Source organism: Rutidosis leptorrhynchoides, chromosome 1, assembly GCF_046630445.1.
Source record: "Rutidosis leptorrhynchoides isolate AG116_Rl617_1_P2 chromosome 1, CSIRO_AGI_Rlap_v1, whole genome shotgun sequence".
Taxonomy (NCBI): Eukaryota; Viridiplantae; Streptophyta; class Magnoliopsida; order Asterales; family Asteraceae; genus Rutidosis; species Rutidosis leptorrhynchoides.
This window is the reverse complement of record NC_092333.1, coordinates 545,606,133-545,628,018: the sequence shown is the minus strand read 5'-3', so window position 1 is coordinate 545,628,018 and position 21,886 is coordinate 545,606,133.

Below are 21,886 nucleotides of genomic sequence, written 5' to 3'. Positions count from 1 at the left end.
GAAGATGTTCGTTTGGATCTTCTTTTGGCGTACCACTATATTGGCATTGATTAGTTACCATGTGTAGAATTTGTCCTTTGATATCATAATCTGGTGCATTAATATCTGGCTTAATAATGGCGTGACCTTGGCCAGTGCGTGTGGCTCTCATTCGATCTTCCATACTTAGAGGTTCTGTTACTTCCATAATTGAATTTGTTGAATCTGAATCACTAGAGGATTCTGACTTAATGGTTTCTTCCTCGACAATCTCTGGATGAGTAATTTGTGGTTCAGGAGGAATGATTAGTGGTTCAGGATCTCTGAATTGTCCCTGAATATCCTCCGGATTCTCAATTGTGAGGTCGGGTTCAAAAAATGGATTATCGAAAATTTGAATTGGAGTACTTGTTCGACTAGATGATGATTCTAAAGAAAAATCAACGGCGACAATGTTGACTAGATGTCTTGATCGAGTTACAGGTGGTGAACGTATGAAAAGTGGTGAACGTTTTGCTCGGTGCATTCACTGAATATCCTATTAGTTATAAAAATAAAAATTATATAAGTTATCAAATTAATAGACTTTTCTGATTTTGCCCATGTTTCGAATTGTCAATAGATGCAGCAGGTAGCCAGGACCCTTTAAATCGGAAGCCCACAACTCACCACTAACAAATCCAACTATTACTACGAACCAGAAAATTTTGGATGTCTATCAATTTAACCGCTTAAAATAATTTTTCGTTTTGAAATTTTAGAAAAGAAATAAAAAAAATTATAAGTCCTAAAAACTAGAGCGTCGAGAAATAAGAAAGAAAAAGAGTGCGTCGAAAAATGTCGAAAAATAAAAGGTTGAAAAACAAAAATAAGAAAATAAGCGTCGAAACTTAGAATTCTAAAAACTAAAAATTAAAACTTACGTCTAAAGGTATTAAAGCTTAAAAGGAATTCTATATCCAAAACGGCAATAACTTAAAAAGTACTAAAATCTTAAAACGGCGTCGCAAAATTCTAAAGCACCTAAATCTTAGTCTAAAGAAAAAGCACTTAAGGGATTTTACGGCAAAGCCTAAAAATCTAGAAATAAAAATAACTACGGCAAAATACTAGTCTTAAAACTAATTATGAATGATAAATATACAATTTACGAATTAAACGATTAAAAAGATACGAAATATAAAAGTAAAACTAAAGTTATAAAAATACAATTTTTATAAAAATATTATTTTTATATTATTATTTTATAAAAGTATTAATTTATATAATTAATTAAACTTAATAAAACTAATTAAAACTAAAAATAAAACTAAATAAAACTAATTATTATTTTAATTAACCCTAAATCTAAATTAATTAATAATAATTATATATAAATTAAACCCTAATTCGATTTAACTAAGGTACCAGGCCTGTCAAATCACTCCATGCGATCGCATGGAGTGATAGTTAAAATTTCATGCGGTCGCATGAATTAAGAAACCGGGCCAGATTATGGGCTGCTACAGTACCAGGCCCGAATTCTATTTTATTTATTTGTTTTTAATTTTTCTGTTTTATATTTATATAAAGTATTTATATAAAATAAATAAAAACTTATATTTTTACAAAAAAAACTACCTATTAGTTTTTGTAACTAAAAGAAAATACAAATTTTTTAATTTTTTTATATTTTGAACAACTCTTAAAAATATATATATTTTGTTTTTCTTTTTATATTTTTGTATTTTTTAATATTTAAAACGTATTTTTACAAAAGTAAATTAATATATATATATATATATATATATATATATATATATATATATATATATATATATATATATATATATATATATATATATATATATATATATATATATATATATATATGTATAGCATTTCGCTTTCGGCGTTTAAGCAGTCCCCGGCAGCGGCGCCAAAAATACTTGATGTGCGTAGAGGTGTATACGAAATAGCTTATATTTTACTAGGAAAATACTATTAAAAACGATACAATTTTACACAAGTTATTTATTTATTTATAAAGTGGATATACCTAAACCTTGCTACAACACTTATAGGCAGTGTACCTAATCGTACAGTAGTGTAGTTTTTAGTAAGTCCGGTTCGTTCCACAGGGAGCTAGCCAAGTTTAACGCTATATTTTTTAAAACTATATTTGTATAATATATATATATATATATATATATATATATATATATATATATATATATATATATATAAGTAATATTATTATTATAAAAGGGGGTTTTTACCGTTTAATGACCGGTTTGTCGATTTTAAAACTTTAGTCGCAGTTAAAACCTAATGTAAAATATTAAAAATATAAAAGACTTAATTTAAAGCGTAAAGTAAATGACAATAATAAAATTGCGATAAATTAAAGTGCGATAAATAAATAAAATTGCGATAATTAAAAAATACGATAATTAAAATGACAATAAATTAACTTGCGATAATTAAAAGTGCAATTAAATATGAAATAAAGGAATTATGCTTATTTAAACTTCCGTAATCATGATGTTTGACGTGTTGATTTTAGTTTATTACCATGGGTTAATTGTCCTTTGTCTTGGATTATTCAATATGTCCGTCTGGTTTTTGTCCATAACAGTCCATCAGTCATAAATATAAAGTGCGAGTGTCCTCGTCAAATTATTCTTATATCCGAAGTCAAATATTCCAACTAATTGGGGACTTAAACTATAATTATACCAATTTTCCTTGTATATAATTCATCCCTGTTTTAATAAGTCCATTGATTATTAATCCATTCCCGTGTCCGGTTAAATGAACGATTATTAGTACTTATAAATATCCCGCCCATCGTGTCCGATCGAGTGTATATGGTTATTTATAGGTACGTCCAATTGTAAATCTTTATTTTAAATTAACAAACTATCATTTAATTAAACAAATATAAAGCCCATTAATAGCCCATAGTCTAATTTCCACAAGTGTCGTTCTTTTGTCCAAACCCCAATTATGGTATAAAGCCCAATTACCCCGTCTTAAATATTTAGCCCAACATCATGATTACTTCGGCTTAAATAAGCATAATAATAACTTAGCTACGAGACATTAAATTAAAAAGGTTGAACATAACTTACAATGATTAATAAAAGCGTAGCGTTACACGGACAGAATTTCGACTTACACCCTTACAACATTCGCTAACATACCCTTATTATTATTAAATTAAAATTATAAATTATATTATATATATATATATATATTGTAGAGTGAGAGATAGAAAAAGGATGTGCATAATTCGCTGAAAAACGTTGCAATTTATAGATGTGGCCAGATTCTGATGCCCATGTGATCGCATGGATTTTGTGCCTTCTGGCCATGCGATCGCATGGCCGCCTGGGACAGCTCACATATTTTTGTTTTCTTATTTGCCGACGTTTTATTATATAATATAATATATATATAATTTTAAGAATTAATTATATATTATATTATATTCATGTGCATAGTTGACTTGTAATTTTTAGTCCGTTGCGTCGAGCGTTGAGAGTTGACTCTGGTCCCGGTTCCGGATTTTCGAACGTCCTTGCGTACAATTTAATATCTTGTACTTTGCGTTTCGCGGCTCATACTTTTGTAACTTTTAGACGTTTCTCATTAATAATTTGAACCACTTGGATTGTACTTTGTACTTTTGAGCTTTTTGGTCGTTTGCGTCTTCAATTCGTCGAATCTGTCTTCCGTCTTCACCTTTTATTATTTAAACGAATATCACTTGTAAATAGAACAATTGCAACTAAAAGCTTGTTTTTCTTGAGGGATAATGCTATGAAATATATGTTCGTTTTTAGCATTATCACCCTCCAAGGATCAAGTATGCATTTATTACACATAAACACATAAATGTTAAGTATTCGCCGTTAAATAAACTAACATAAGGTTATCGGAAGTAACGGAAAAAGCAGGGTTGTTACATTACCCATTTGTTATTGAAAATTTCGTCCCGAAATTCTAGTGATCGTCTGCTGAAGTAGTTTCCTTGGGAAACAGTTGCGGGTATTTCAGTCTCATCTGGTCTTTACGCTCCCACATGAACTCTGGTCCTCTTCTCGCGTTCCACCGAACTTTAACGATAGGAATTCTGCTTTGTTTCAACTGTTTGACCTCACGGCCCAAGATTTCGACAGGTTCTTCAATGAAATGAAGTTTATCGTCGATACGCAGTTCCTCTAAAGGAATAATCAAATTCTCATCGGCTAGGCACTTCTTTAGATTGGATACATGAAAAACGTTGTATACCATAGAGTGCTTGTGGCAGCTCCAATCTGTAAGCTACCGATCCAACTCTTTCAGTTATCTCGAACGGTCCAACATATCTAGGACTCAGTTTACCTCATTTCCCAAATTGTATAATACCCTCCCAAGGTGATACTTTAAGCATAACTTTGTCACCAACTTGGAATTCTATGTCCTTCCGTCTAACGTCGACATAACTCTTTTGACGACTCCGATCCGTTCTCAATCGTTCCTGAATCTGTAGGACTTTCTCAGTTGTTGCCTGAATAATCTCAGGACCTGTCAACTGACTATCCCCCAACTCACTCCAACACACGGGGGACCTACACTTCCTTCCGTACAATGCTTCGAAAGGTGCAGCTTTAATGCTCGCATGGTAGCTGTTATTGTATGAGAACTCAGCTAGTGGTAAGTACTTATCCCATCCGTTTTCGAAATCAATGACACATGCTCGCAACATGTCTTCAAAAGTTTGAATAGTCCGCTCGCTCTGGCCATCTATCTGGGGGGTGATATGCTGTACTCATATTTAATCGGGTCCCCATTGCTTTCTGTAATGACTGCCAAAACCTGGAAGTGAATCTGCTGTCGCGATCGGATATAATAGATATAGGAACTACATGCCTAGAGACGACTTCCTTAATGTAGATCTGAGCCAACTTCTCCATTTTATCAGTTTCTCTTATCGGTAAGAAGTGTGCAGACTTAGTGAGATGATCCAAGATAACCCAAATAGTATTGTAACCTCCCACCGTTCTCGGCAGTTTCGTGATGAAGTCCATGGTAATACCTTCCCACTTCCACTGGGGAATCTCTGGTTGAGTTGATAACTCTGATGGCTTCTGATGTTCAGCCTTGACTTTAGCGCAAGTCAATCACTTTCCGACATAGGTAGCAATATCAGCTTTCAAGTTTGGCCACCAATAAAACGCCTTCAAATCTTGGTACATTTTATCTGATCCCGGATGAATTGAGTACCTTGACTTGTGTGCTTCTTCCAACACTAGTTCTCTCAATCCACCAAACATTGGTACCCAGATTCGATTAGCAAAGTACCGTGTTCCGTCCTCCTTGATGTCAACTTTCTTATCCATTCCTCTGAGAAATTCAACATCGACATTTTCTTGCTTCACGGCTTCCCGTTGTGCTCCGCGGATCTATGATGTGAGATTCGTATGGACGACTATGTTAAGAGCTTTAACCCTAAGAGGTTTCTCTCACTCTTTTCTGCTTAAAGCATCCGCCACAACATTTGCCTTGCCCGGATGGTATTGAAGTTCGCAGTTATAATCGTTAAGTAGTTTCATCCAACGTCGTTGTCTCATGTTGAGCTGTTTCTGATCGAATATGTGATGTAAACTCTTATGGTTGGTGAAGATAGTAAACTTGGTTCCATACAGGTAGTGTCTCCACATTTTAAGTGCAAAGACAACAGCTCCTAGTTCAAGGTCGTGTGTAGTGTAGTTCTGATCGTGAATCTTTAACTGACGTGATCCATAAGCAATAACCTTGTTTCGTGGCATAAGCACGCAACCCATTCCTTGATGTGAGGCATCACAATAAACAATAAAATCTTCACTTCCCTCGGGTAGAGACAATATCGGCGCAGTTGTTAATTTCTCCTTCAACAATTGAAATGCAGTTTCTTGCGGTTCTGACCACTCATAATTCTTGCCCTTATGAGTTAACTCAGTTAATGGTCGGGTAATCTTAGAGAATCCTTTAATGAATCTCCTGTAGTAACCAGCTAGACCCAAAAATTGCCGGATCTGAGTTGGTGTCTTTGGGGTTTCCCAATTCTTAACCGAATCAATCTTTACTGGATCGACCTGTATTCCATTGGCCCCTACAACATGGCCAATAAATTGTACCTCTGGTAACCAAAAATCACACTTAGAGAACTTTGCATACAACTGTTCTTTTCTAAGCATGGTCAATATCGAGCGTAGATGCTGTTCGTTCTCTTCCTTGGTCTTGGAGTACACCAATATATCATCAATAAACACAATGATGAATTTATCTAGGTATGGCTTACACACACGGTTCATGAGGTCCATGAACACTGCTGGTGCATTCGTCAAACCAAACGGCATCACTGTAAACTCATAATGTCCATAGCGTGTTCTAAACGCCGTCTTCGGGAAATCAACTTCTTTGACTCTCATTTGGTGATACCCGGATCTTAAATCAATCTTCGAATAACAACTCGATCCTTGTAGTTGATCAAATAAGTCATCAATCCTCGGTAGCGGATACCAATTCTTGATTGTCAACTTATTCAATTCTCTTTATTCGATACACAACCTCATCGACCCATCTTTCTTTTTAACAAACAAAACCGGTGCTCCCCAAGGTGAAGAACTCGGTCGGATGAATCCCTTGTCTAACAACTCTTACAATTGGATAGACAACTCTTGAAGCTCTGGAGGTGCAAGTCTGTACGGTGCGCGAGCCACCGGTGCCGCTCCTGGCACTAAATCTATGTGAAACTCAACTTCTTGATGCGGTGGGAGACCAGGTAGTTCCTCCAAAAAAACTTCAAGAAATTCCTTAACTATAGGAACGTCTTCGGGTCTCCTTTCTTCAGGTACAATTTAGCTTACGTGAGCCATAAACGAGATACATCCCTTTCTCACATACTTCTGAACTTTCAAGCAGTTAATGAGATGTAATTGTGAGCCATTCTTTGCCCCATAAATCATCATAGGTTCACCGTCAGCAATAGGAATACGATTAGCCTTTAGATCACAGACCACCTCGGCTTTGTTATCAGCTAACCAGTCCATTCCAACCACGAGGTCAAAACTTCCCAGTTTAATAGGTATCACATCAATGCTAAATGGCTTATCCTCTAACGTCAAAGTACAACTGCAATAAATCTTATCGGCTCTCATCAAGTTACCATTCCCTAGTTCTATGGAATACACGTTATCTAAGGGAGAAACATGGCTCTTAACACTGTGACAAATATCCTTAGATATAAAACTTCTATCAGCACCAGTGTCAAACAAAACATAAACAGGTTGATCATTGAGTGAAAACGTACCCGTGACTAGCTTCGGATCATCACGAGCTTCCGCAGAATTGATGTTGAATGCCCTGCCTCGAGTATTCCCATTGTTGTTGTTCTTAGGACAGTCCTTCTTGAAATGACCCGGCTGTCCACAACCAAAACAGTTCTTACCATTACCAGCATTGTTCGCATTACTTGCAATGTTGTTGTTGTTGGTGTTGTCGTTGAGGTTAACCTTACAATCTCTTGCTAGATGGCCAAACTTCTTACAACGGTCACAAATTAGAACATCACAGTTTCCGGTGTGATGCTTGCCACACTTTTGACATTGTGGCTTTTTACCCTTATACCCGGAGTTAGTTCCTGTGACCCCAGTGTCGTTGCGGTAAAAATGTTGCTTCTTGAACAGCTGTTGGTTAAAATTCTTATCTTGACCACCATTCCACTTCCTCTTACCATCATTGGACTTATTCTCACTCACTGTAGTACCCTTTCCTCTTTGGGCAATCTGGTCCAGTAATAAACTAGCCATGTCAATAGCTTCTTGCACGTTTTCGGGTTTAGAAGTAGTGACCCCGCCTTGAATATTCTCACTTAGACCTTCAATGTACAACTCCACCTTACGCCTTTCAGGAGTAACCATTTCAGGATACATTAGCGCCAGTTTAAAGAATCTCTTGTTATAGGCGGTGAGATCGTTGCCTACTAACTTCAATTCTCAGAACTCGCGTTCCATTTTCTTAATCTCGTTTCGTGAACAATACTCTTCGATCATTCTTTGCTTCAAGGTTTCCCAAGGTAGGGCATAAGCTTGATCATGACCCAGGGATTGAGCATAGTTGTTCTACCAGGTGAGTGCACTGTCCGACAGCGTGCCTATAGCAAAACCTACCTGGTCATTATCATTACACCCACTAATGCGGAAAACTGACTCAAGCTTTTCAAACCAACGAGTGAGACCAACTGGTCCCTCAGTTCCGTTAAAAGGGTGCGGGTTGCAACTAGTGAATGTCTTGTAAGAACATCCATTATGGCCTTGAGTGCCGTTCCCATTGGTATTGCTCGAACCTCCATGATCATTGCTGTAGCGAGCGTTGTTGAATTCTCTCAGTAGTTCAGCTCTTTCGGCCGCAATTTCTTCGGCTACCATTCTCTTGATCTGAGCGGCAGTTGATTCCTTCGGAGGCATCTTCAACACAGAAAAACATACTAGGTCAGTGTCAAAACAACGCTATATATAAAAATATACTAGCAACGAGTGTTGAAGACTAGTAAATAATAATAGTACGAAAAGATTCGTTAGTAGTGAGAAGTAGTGTAAGTAGTATTAGTAGTGATAGTAGTGGTAGTAGTGTTAGTAGTGCCACCAGTGATAGTAGTGGTAGTAGTGACACTAGTGGTAATAGTAGTGGTACTAGTGTTATGTAGTGATAGCAGTGGTAGTAGCACTAAGCCGTGACATTAATGGTAATAGTAGTATCACATAACACAAGTATTACAATCATACAATGTGACTAAATACAGAATAGTACCGCATGCAATAAAAGATAATAATTATTCATAGCATAATCCACCATTATTAAACTTAAAATCCAAAAGTAATAAACCAAATCCCAAAAGTAAAAACCCAAACAATAAGCATAATGTACTAGTAGCCCGGTTTAAAACACCCGGTAAGTCTTATATAATCAAATAAAGAAAGGATGGTGGATGAAAAAGAAAAGAAAGCTCATGGTCGAATGACCCTTCACTTCTTCTTCTGTCGGGTACGGGAGGCAGGTCCATCATTCCTCGGCCTATCACGTTATGCCTCTAACGCAGCAACCCTGGCAGTCAAGGCTGCTATCAATCTCTTCATCTCAAAGAACCTTACTTCAATCTCATACGTATAAGTGTTTATGGACGTGACCCTTGAGTCCAACCTATCATGGTCATCAGGGTGCGGGTATGTCATCGCAATATCACTCAAAGTGTTAACACGGTCAACTACATCCCTGTTTCGATTAGTATGAATCAAATCCAGTGCATAAAGGTTAACGAGATGGTTAGGTATCTGGTGTGGAGCAGGTGCTGGTGCGAGAGCAGGAGGAGGTGCATTCACCTCAGCCACCCTTGAGTCGTTGCTACTGTTTCCGGAATCCTGTGACATCTAACTCACAAGACAAGAACATATAGAAAGCAGGTTAGTCAAACAAATAACGTTAGTCACAAAGTACTCATGTAATGACTAAGTCCCGGTCGTAGTCTAGACTCACCAAAGTGTCCTAATGACCAAATCAGACACACTAGTTTCCCTACGAACCATTAGCTCTGATACCATCTATAACACCCCGCCAAATTTCCATCTGATGGCGTGTTAATCAAGGTCCCACAGTTAACAGTTACGCCCTCTATATGAGACGTTTAAAGCAATCGCATTTAATTTTATTAAAAGTTGACTTTCAAACATAAGTCAATAAATCCCAAAATAGAAACACTGTTGTGATCGTAACTACAAGCCAACAGTATTTAAACAGTTATAAAAGTTTTAAATGCAAAAGTAAATAATGTTCTTTAAATAGTATGCTGACTTCACGGCCAGACCATGCAGCAAACACAGCGGAAGTCTACCTCTTAAGGACATGAGAATAAAACACGCAAAAATAGGTCAACAAATAATGTTGGTGAATCTACAGGTTTAAAGTTATGTAACAGTATCTGAAAAATAGTTATCAGGAAATAGTTTAAGTTCCTTGACCACGAGATTTTACAAGTACAACTCCAAGTTGCGAAAATGTTTGCATAATCTATGAGCACCTGAATACTAGCAATGACCCGAGTATAGAAACCACTATACTCGCCTTTACCTCATAAAATGTTATACAATTGTTCGAGTGTATCTAATGTTCAAAGTAAATGAACCACAATTAATATTGTAGGGTGAGGTTGTCAACCTAACGGACCCGTCCATCTAAATTGTGCTTACACCGATGGTATTAAAAGTATTCAAGCTAGAGGCTTTGTGAACAAACTCAATATGCATATATAGTACTCATGTCAATACAAAAAGCATTTGATAATGTAAGTATAACAACGTGTATTCTCATCCCTGAAAGCATGTAAAAAGCTGGACTGTTGACTCACCTTTGAATAAAGCTCGGATAACAGACAAAAACTTGTACGGATTATAGTCGAGTAATGCAACCTAAGTATACGTATTTAGGTTGGTCAATAAATATGTCTTAAACAAATGTGGTTTCATAGTATAAGTTGTCTTATTGCTCGACTCGACACGTTTCAAAGTAAAAGTCAACATATAGTCAACTAGATCATGCAAGTCAAACAAAGTCAAACAAAGTCAACCAAAGTCAAATCAAAAGTCAAACTTGGTCAAAGTAGTCAACTAAGGTCAACATCAGTAGGTTCATGTCAAATGTTGGTCAACATGTCAAACCTAAGTCAAACAACATGTTTTAGGTCATACATGGTCAATTTCACAATTTCAGTTTATCGTTGTGCACAAAGTTCATGTACATGTAGCAAACTTAGCATATTATCTCATAGTAAAAAATTCATGCAAACATGGAAAACTCCAGATAATAAGTATACTCAAAATCAATTCCAAAAAGTCTGGCCAGGGTCTCATACGATAATTAAAAGTTAGGAATCAGAAGGGATACATTTATGGTTTGCCAAGTCAGTTTCTGACCGCGCACTGATTTTGTTTTGGCTATACCGGAGCTAGGGACATGAAATTGATACAATTCTAGTGGCCTTGGTTTAAAGATAATTTAAACTAACACATATCAAAAATTGATCAATTTTTGTTTAGCCAATTTGTACAGACTAACCGATCTTTACTGATCTATCAGTTTTGGACAGCAACTAGACATGTCAATTATCAAGCTTATAACTCATGCAATTAACATTTTCAGATGTTAACATGCAAATGAAATATGTCAAGGAACATATGAAATAACATAATCTAGAAGATAAAATCCTTAATCAATTTCTAGTTCACTCTAGGTAATTATTTCTAGCATTAAAACAATTTCGGTACACTTTAACGTATGAATCTTCGTTTAAACATATCGGGAGCATTACAAAAGCTTTTGATGCAATTCTTAAGTCTAACATGCATGATTTTTCACAATAATTACAGTAGTATACTTTTAATTAGCTAATTCAATAAACACATATCTCAGAGAATTCGGATTTCAATTATAAACTAGTCAAAACTTCGATTTAGCATATCTTAAGCATACGGTAATGAAATCAAGTGAAATCAAAGCCTAAAGTTAATAGTTTTTTGAAAGCTAAACATCTAAACATGTTACATGATCAGATCAAAAGTCATGTCTCATCAGATCCTTGAGAATACAATTCGTTTTTCATGTAAACAATATCAATTGATCAAATTAACGACTAACAACGAGTAATAACACAATCAATTGAGCACTAGACTTGATTACACTATGTAATTGAATAAAATTAGATTTAATTGAATTGGGGTTAGTGTAATTATACCTCAAAACACAATTTGTTTATACTAGCGCGTAGAGAACGACGATCGGAGCAAGATTGATCAAACGAGTAAGAGCAAACAAGCAAGTTTGATGGTTGATTTGTGTGTGTGTGTATGTGTGTGTTTGATGTGAAGAAGAAGAGAGGGAGGAGGAATGAGCTGCACTTTTGTGGATGTAGGATAGAATGAGGGTGTAATAACTGTTTAGAGAATTATCTAGTTAGTTATTTAGTGTTAAAAAACTAAAAGTCAACAAACATGGGCCTAAAACTAATAGTCAACATGCATGGGCTAATCATGGGATCAAGGATGATGATATATGAGGTCACGGCCATGTGGCCTCGGGCTCGTGTCTCGGGCTCGTTTTGTGTAAAAGCTTGTACTCGTGATCCGTTTCAAGTGCCGTTTAGTCGTACCGAAGGCCCGGAACACTAAACCGATCGTTAAAACGCAACCAAACGCTTAATTTATTAAAAACCCAATAAATTAAATATTTTTAAAAAGTTAATAATTAATAAATTAATTATTAAAATAAACCCGAGCGTTTCGTTGCTCGAAAAGCAGTTATCAAAACCGTATCGTTTTTATCGTATTTTTTTTTACCTGAAATGTTTATTCGAATTAATATCAACCCATATTAATTATTGTAACCCTCCAAGGATCAAGTATGCATTTATTATACATAAACATATAAACGTCAAGTATTCGCCGTTAAATAAACTAACAGAAGGTAAACGGAAGTAACGGAAAAAGCAGGATTGTTACAGACACGAAGGAGTACCATTCTTTCCTTTCGGCTCAAGGCATCAGCTACTACATTTGCCTTGAGAGGATGGTAACGAAGTTCACAATCATAATCATTCAATGTTTCGATCCACCATCGTTGTCTCATGTTCAGTTGCTTCTGAGCGAAAATGTGTTGGAGGCTTTTGTGGTCGGTGAAGATGGTACTCTTGATTCCGTAAAGATAGTGTCTCCACAATTTAAGTGCAAAGACAACGGCTCCAAGTTCGAGATCATGCGTTGTGTAGTTTCATTCGTGGATCTTCAATTGTCAAGAGGCGTAAGCAATAACCTTCTTTCATTGCATCAATACGCACCCAAAACCATGTTTTGAGGCATCGAAGTATACAACGAAGTCATCGCTGCCTTCAGGAAGGGATAAGATAGGTGCGGTGGTTAACTTCTGCTTCAGGGTTTGGAATGCCGACTCTTGCTCGGCCGCCCAAACGAATTTCTTCCCTTTGTGAGTTAACGTGGTTAAAGGTCGTGCAATCAAAGAGAAACCTTCGATCAACCTACGATAATAACCGGCGAGGCCTAAAAATTGACGGATATGAGTAAGGGTAGTGGGGGTTTCCCACTTGCTAATGGCTTCGATTTTCGCAGGATCAACTTTAATACCTTGATCGCTCACAATATGACCAAGAAATTGAACTTCCTTTAACCAAAATTCTCACGTGGAGAATTTGGCATAGAATTTTTCTTGTCTCGAAGAGTTCAAGCACAAGTCGAAGATGACGTTTGTATTCTTCTTCGCTTTTAGAATAGATTAAGATGTCGTCTATGAATACGATAACGAATTTGTCTAGGTACGGCTTGTACACGCGGTTCATAAGATCCATAAACACGGCATGTGCGTTAGTTAAACCGAATGGCATCACGAGAAACTCATAATGACCATAACGAGTTCGAAACGCAGTCTTAGGGTCATCGCCCTCCTTCACCCTCAACTGGTGATAACCTGACCGTAGATCAATCTTGGAGTAAACACTTGATCCTTGCAGCTGATCGAATAGATCATCAATCCTAGGAAGGGGATACCGGTTCTTGATTGTCAACTTGTTGAGTTCGCGGTAATCGATACACATACGAAAAGATCCATCCTTCTTCTTCACGAACAAAATAGGAGCACCCAAAGGTGAAGAACTTGGTTAAATAAATCTACGGTCTAGCAATTCTTGGAGTTGACTCTGCAACTCTTACATTTCGGATGGTGCAAGTCGATAAGGTGCGCGAGCTACAGGTGCAGCTCCTGGCGCTAGATCGATCTGAAACTCCACTGAACACGACGGTGGTAATCCCGGTAATTCTTCTGGAAAAACTTCAGGAAATTCGCTTACAATCGGCACATCCTTCACGCTTTCCTCCTCAGTCTCCAATTTCTTCACATGTGCCAAGATAGCAAAACACCCTTTTCTCATGACCTTTTGTGCCTTCATGCAACTAATAAGGTTCAGGTTTGGGCTACCTCTCTCTCCATAAACTATTAACGGGTCACCATTCTCGCGAGGTATACGAATAACCTTCTCTTCACAGACAACTACTGCTTTTACCTTTGACAGCCAGTCCATACCGACTATCACATCAAAGCTTCCCAACTTAATGGGTATCAAATCAATCTTAAAATCCACACCAGCTAAGTTAATCATACTTCCACGATCCTCGCGGGCATCTCTGAAGTTCAAGTTAAAGACTCTTCCACGTGCAGGCCCGTCATCCTTCTTCTTGTAAGGACATTCATTCTTGAAGTGACCCTGCTGGCCGCATTCAAAGCACTTCCTTGGCGCATTGGGGCTCGCCTTCACAGTTGAGGTGTTGATCTTACAATCTTTGCCGATGTGTCCAGTCCTCTTACACTTCTCACACACCACATTGAAGTACTCAGTATGATGCTTATAGCATCTCCTGCACGAGGTAGGCTACCTTTATGGTTAGGGTTAGGGATTCTCCCCTCATTGCTTCCCCTAAAGTGCTCATGCCTCTTGACTGGATTCTGATCAAAACCTTTACCTTTGCTTCCATCCCATTTGCGCTTCCCATCACTTACTCCATTCTTTGATTTCACCTTCTCTGGCTTTTGACGGATAACTTGATCCATCAAGGTGTGCGCCATGCGCATAGATTCCGAGACAGATCCTGGTTTTGAAGAAGTGACATTCCCTTGGATGTCTTTGGAAAGTCCCCACAGATACCGCTCTATCCGTTTGTACTCAGGAGTAACCATTGTGGGGCACATCAAGTCTAACTCCAATTACCTCCAATTATAGCCATCAAGGTCAGTTCCTACGACCTTCAATTCCCAAAATTTCGCTTCCATCTTCTGAATTTCGGTTCTGGGGCAGTATTCCTCTATCATAGCCCTCTTGAACTCCTCCCATGGTGTAGCATAAGCTTCATCAATTCCTCGAGCCTGGGCGAGCGTGTTCCACCATGTCAAAGTACTATCCGACAACGTGCAGGAGGCGTACTTAGTCCTGTTCGTGTCGAAACAGTTGCTAACACGGAACACTGATTCCAACTTCTCAAACCATCTTGTTAACCTAATTGGCCCTTCCGTTCCACTAAAATTGTGGGGCTTGCAGCTCTGGAATTCTTTGTAAGTGCACATATTCTGAACGTTCTGGTTAGCCGGCGGAGCTTGTGGGTTGGCATTCGCCACAGCTGCGGCTACTCGAGCAGCCACCATTTCCTCAAGTTGTGCTGCGGTGGGCATTTCTCTTGGACCTCTTCCGTTTGCCATTGATCTTCCAATCAAAATTTTGACTCAAGTCAAAATTCGTTATCCTATAACTAAATACGCTATAGTAATATAGTAATCCACTATTCAACCAACACCATACATGATAACTAAGTACGGCAAGCTAGTACGGATAACATAAAACCAACATGCAATAATCATAAGGAAACATTGAACAAATTAAACAACATTAAGTTCTATTCATAGTAAGAAAAGTTGCATACAACTTCATAAGTTTTCATACAATACCCGAATGAAAACATGAAACTACTAATGAAAATACATAACGAAATCTAACACATCAGTCCTATGGGGATGGAGGATAAATGATGTCCATCATGTGGGACACCTGGTCCTCGAGTTCAGTCACCCGGGCACGTAGGGCACGCACTTCCCTCATCAACTCCTCGATGGTGGGAGATGCCAGTGGAGCAGGTGGTGCAGATGGTGCAGGTGGTGCATACATAGCACCAGAAGTAGATGGCGCAGTACGGGAAACTTTACGCACAAATGGATCAGGAGGAAACGGCACAACCCGCTCACGGGCGGTGATCCTAACCAACTGTCCATGCGCGTTTACGAACGGCTTGCCTCCATTTACTCCGGGAATAATGGTACCATCATAGTGGTAACTCTTCTTCAGCGGAGTAGAGGGTGGCGGTATAGGCTCCTCCTCGAGGTCCTCCTCAAAATCCTCCTCGGGATCCTCCTCGCTGGTCTCGTCGGATGATGAACTGTCTGAGTCATCTGAAGGTGGTGCAGGTGCATCACGTGTGGGAGAATAGGTCCGGCCGGTGGTCATGATCTGATGCCTACTGGGTGGAACCGGCATAACTCGTCCGTCAGTGGTGCGTCTGATCCAGTGTCCACGTTGGTTAAGAAATGGACTGCCCCCGTTTACCCCAGGGATCACGGTACCATTGGAATGATACTGTGGCCCCGGAAGACTAGGGCTGGGTGGAGCTGGGATCTCCTCGGGATCCTCGTCACTGTCAGAGATGACCATCTGGTCAGGTGAGTGACTACTATCCACAGAAGACGAATCACCAGAGTCGTCGGAGGGTAGTGGTGACGGAATAGGTGAGTCAGCCACAACAGTCGGTGAAGTAGCAGACGAATCCGAATCACTCTCCAAGTCAATGATAATATGCAGTATGTCTGACATCTGAACAAGGAAAAATAACTTTTTCCATGTCAGTAGGACATATAGCAAGCATGTAATTAGGCATAATAACTACAGCAGCCTAGATCCTCTACAGCAGTACATAGCATGGAAATAACAGTATCCTACAGCATTATCATGCAATCAAAAGCATATAGTAGCATACAGTAGTAGAAATAAACAGTAGCATATGACAATAACATATAGCAGTAGCATGTATTAGTTCCGCAGAAAAAAGTAAACGATCAAGTTGTAGATTAGTCCTATTAGTGAATCCTAATCGACTAGGTCAAGACACACTAATGCAGCCTAATTCCCTACAACCAATGCTCTGATACCAAATGTGACAACCCATCCAAACCAACATGTACGGATCATCAACAACAGGTCCATTACATGGTATAACACTACATGCTGTTTTAAAACAAAGTTTGCATTCATGAAAAGATAACGTTTTTACCAACAACAAATGTTTTACAAAGGTAACATGCTCCTACAAATAGAAAGCATTAACAAAAGTACGTGAAACTAAGGTCATAACAAAACCATGGTTTGAAAATGACATAAGTAGTGAATGCAAAAATAAAAGTCCATGCTTGAGACATCTCTAGTAATGCAGCGGAAGTCTAACACAACAAGTCTATAACAACAGTCTATTACAGCGGAAGCAATTTAATCTAAGCACCTGAGAAATAAATGCTTAAAAACGTCAACACGAATGTTGGTGAGCTATAGTTTTATTGTAAACAATAATGCAATGTAGACCACGAGATTTCGTATTCAAAACAGTATGAAAAGTATATGCTTAGCCATGGGCACTTGGTAACTAACTTAACGTAAAATAATATATCACCCCCTAAAAGTACACTTGGAGAGTGCATTAAAACAGACGAAGTATTAAACACCCGTTAAATGCTAGCGCGACTAGCCGGAGTGGGGATGTCAAACCCTATGGATCCATATCTAAGATCCGCGTTCACCGGTTCATAAACCAATGAATAAACATTACCGAGCTAAGGGGAAAATTTGTGCCGTTATATCACCCACACATATATAAAGTTAAAGTACTCGTGTCTAGTATGTAAAACATAAAAAGCGCATGTATTCTCTGTCCCAAAAATAGTTAAACTAAAAAGGGAGCTATAACTCACAGTGAATGTGCGGTAAAATCGATACGAAAACGTAAGCAAGTAGTAAGTCGGTTCGAAAGGTCCTCAACCTAAGTCAAAGGTTACTAAGTTAGTAAATCATCCCAAAAGGTTTAAAAGTGCGTAATTTAAGTCTTAGGCATCATCATTATCATCATACTTAAAAGATAAAGTAAGTTTTTAATCAAGAATAGAGATCGAAACAAAGGGCTGACTTCGGACAGCCGCTACGACCTCTATACAAACTGAAATGACACGCGGCCAGTGGCCAAGGCTCCGTTTGTGAGTCCTCTTACAGAAATCCAATTTTCAAATCCTAACTCGATGTCGTTTGATTGTGGTGACGGTTCAAGCGCGAGTAGGTCAGAAATTTTAGCACGTCGTTAAGAAGGAGTAGTGATTTTCGGAAGGCTATAAATCCTAAACCGTATATCGGATTTAGACGAGTCTTAAACGAAAAGTCATCTACTCAAACCGAACTATCTGAAAATCAACTTTTCAGAAGTGCCAGGAGTCTGATCAGACCCTAAAAAACAGAAACAAGTGCTCCGGTGGTTTTCTCGGTGCTTGATGCTCATCACGGTTCTCATCCTTGATGCGTATAAGCCTCAAGTGTACAACTCTTTGATGTTTTAGCATCACTTTGACCAAGTTTTAACCATCAACACACAACTAAAAGTAAAAGTTAACTTTCTATGAGTTTTGAACATCAAAGTTGTCTCTTTATTGTATAAACACAATAAAGCTTCAACTTTTGTCACAAGTTCATGCATCTTTATCATGTAAAATGGTGAAGACTTGATTTTTATTACCATAAAGATCGTAGAAAGGTTCCAAGTAAATGAGATCTACAATAATAACTTAGATCTCAAATATTAAGAAATCCTAAGCTAGAAAGCTTGTATTTTTACAAGATTAATGAGACCATAAGCTAGAAAGCTAAGATCTAGTAAAAGTAATGAGACCATAAGCTAAAAAGCTTAGATCTAAACAAATTAATGAAACCCTAAGTTAGAAAGCTTGGATCTTTAATGTTCTTGAAGATCTTTAAATCAAAAAGTTAGATCTACAAGTTACATGAAGATCATAAACACAAGTTTTGATCTTTTAATAAAATAAAGTGATCTTAAGCATAAAAACTTAGATCCAACAAAGTAATGAAGATTCAAAGCTAAAAAGCTTAAATCTTTCATGTTCTTGAAGATTTCAAATCAAAGTTTGAATCTACAAGATGTAACAAGATCAAAAATATAAAAAGCTTGATCCTTTGATGATGATGATGATGTCGTGATTCAAGAAAGAAAAAGAAGAAGAAGAAAATTCAAGAACTTACAATTTTAGAGTGAGAAAGACTAGAGAGATAATTAGAGTGAAAGTGTGTGTGAAATGAGAATGAAATGAAGTGTGAAATGAAGAATGAGGCTTGAATTCATAGTGGTGGTGGGGGAGCATGGTGGCGACAGTTATGGGGGAAAAGGGGGACAACTTTTGCTTTTTGCATGGTGGTGGTACAAAGGTGGTGCTTGTATGTTGGGATCCCATACAACATGTGTAGTAATGGCTAACAAAGATGCTAGTGTGTTGGCTTAACTTAATGGGTTTTTGTCCTACATCTTAATGGGTCATAAATCCATTAAATTTGGGCTAACTTAAAAGTCCAATAGGTAGAGTAGGGTGGGCTTAAGTCCATTAAGGTAAAAAGTCCATTAAGACTAACTAGTGTGCATTAGTAAATCACTAAGCGTAATTAAGCAACCAATAAGCCAAGTAATTGTCATTAGAAAATAACAATTAGTTTTACGTAGTCATAATATTCCAATTATGACAAAAGTTTAACGTGTACAAAGTACGTAGCTCGTTTTAAACAACAAGTGACACTAACGGTCGTAAGAGCATTCGAGGATCAAGTTAAGTGATTAAGCACTTAATAACACGTTGTAAGATATTAACGATAGTAATTAACATGAATAATGATCCCAGAATATAATATAGCTCAGTACGCACAAATACGCAGTTTCGTGAAAGTAATAAATATAAATATAAGTCGAAAAATTTGGGCCGTTACAATTGGGCCGGGCCCATTAGGGGTCGCACGCAAGATGAGCTTCAGAACCTTGTTTGCGATTTATCTAATGTATAAATCAATAGCAATGGAGACCCCTGAAAACATACGCTTGGAACGGATAGAATTTTCAAAACTAAGGGTTTAATTATGCTTCTTGATGGTACAAGGATAAATCCCACGACTCACTCCACAACTCTTAGAAATAAGGCAATACCCCTAAAAGTGGAAATTTTTATATGGAGGGCAAGTCAATCAAGATTACCGGTAAGAGTCGAGCTAGACAAACGAGGAATTGATCTAGACTCTGTATTATGTCCTATTTGTAACAATAATGTGGAATCTGTGGAACATTGTCTAACCCAATGTGCAAAGGCAATTGAGATATGGAACCAAGTTTTTAAATGGTGGAACCTCCCTCATACCAACGTTATCTCCATGAATAAAACTTTCGGCGACTCCTCGCTCTCACCCCAACTTTCCACTATCAGAAAATCCATTTGGCAAGGAGTTAAGTGGGTGATTTGCTATTCGATATAGAAAGCAAGAAACAGTCTCGTATTCAATAAACAACCGTGGAACACCTTGGGAATTCTAACCGATATCCAATCAACAAGCTATATCTGGATCTTTAAACGTATCAAGAAAGCGTCTTTGAATTGGCACCAATGGTTAATTAATCCGGCCGCTTATGTGACTACTTCAACAATATCGGGAATTGGCTAACTTGACTTATTCTAGCTCGTTTAATCTATATGTTTAATGTATATAGAGTCGTAATCTTGATATTCGTTGATGTATTACATATAGGTCGTGGTAGTTATTTTCGGTCTTTTAGTTGAACCTTATCGTTGTAATATATCTGTGATTTTATATAATGCTTGCTTTTCCTAAAAAAAGAAAAAAAAAAGAAACGGACAAATACGAATGAAGTATGTTTGTGTTAGATCATTGAGTATTTTTATTTTCGAGCTCGAATTTCTGACTCACTTTACGAGTTAACTATTTTTGTATGACAATCTACTTTGTAAGATGCTAGAAGTTATGCGTCGTGAAATAAAGTGAACCTACAGCTTTTTCTGTTTTTGTTTTTGTTTTATAAGGCTTTTTACTAGGTTTATTTTCTTTAAACCGGCCCAATAAGGTGGTCCACTCATCACTAGTTTTCTTATCATATCGTATCCGATTATGTTTGAAAAATCGAAGACGATAAATTGTTTGGCTATAATTCATGTTTAGTTGTTTACCTATATTTTTAACAATAAACCAGTATTAAAAAGTAAATAAAGTATCTTCTTTGGCTATAAGTAGCCTATAACAAGCTATTGAGTGGTTTAAAAAATCTTCATGGACTTTAAATCCTGCTTGAAATTTAATTTAGGCTCTAAAATTCAGTTAAGTCGCCAATGACTCAATAATTAGAGCCCATTGTTTATGATAAATTGATAAATTTTCAATTTTATCATAAATTTAAACCAATTTTGAGTTAAAATTATCAAAATTTATATTAGATGATCAAGTTATGTTTTCAGTCAAACTTGCTTCAATAACATGGGTAGTGATATTTCTAAGTTTCTTTTTGATAAATCCACAAATGTTTTACACTATCTTCTAACAATATCCTCAAATTATTTCTAACATAAAAAATTATCCAATGCATCATTTAAGGGTATTATAGGTTTTTGAGTGTATTTCAATTTGATGAGTGGATATATCATCACCCAATAACATTGACCAAACTGATAATTTTATTAATTTAACATAAATCTAAAATTATTTTATCACATGACTATCATCATTATAGAACGAAACACTATAATAACACGTAACACATTAATACAACATTATATTGTCACTAATAAACACATGAAACTAACTAAAAACAATTTTTATACGACGACGATGCTTTTAAGGGGATAGAAGGGCTCTTCGGCAATGTAGGCTTTTGTGTTATAGAAATTCAACTTTTTAAATCAATTAGATAGAAGTTCGTATAATAAAAAATATGATTAAATGGGAAAGCTCATAGAATTTATATGTCAAACCCCCAAATAGGGTCTGGAGTATTTGTGACTAATTATATCAAATCATAGTTGTATAAACGAGAACGACTCTATATGAGACGTTTTATTGAGTTTTGCAGTGGAAGATAAATAGATTACATTGTATTTAGAGCATTAAATGTTTTTAAATGAATTGGTAAGTAATGCATGAAGACTCCAAGCA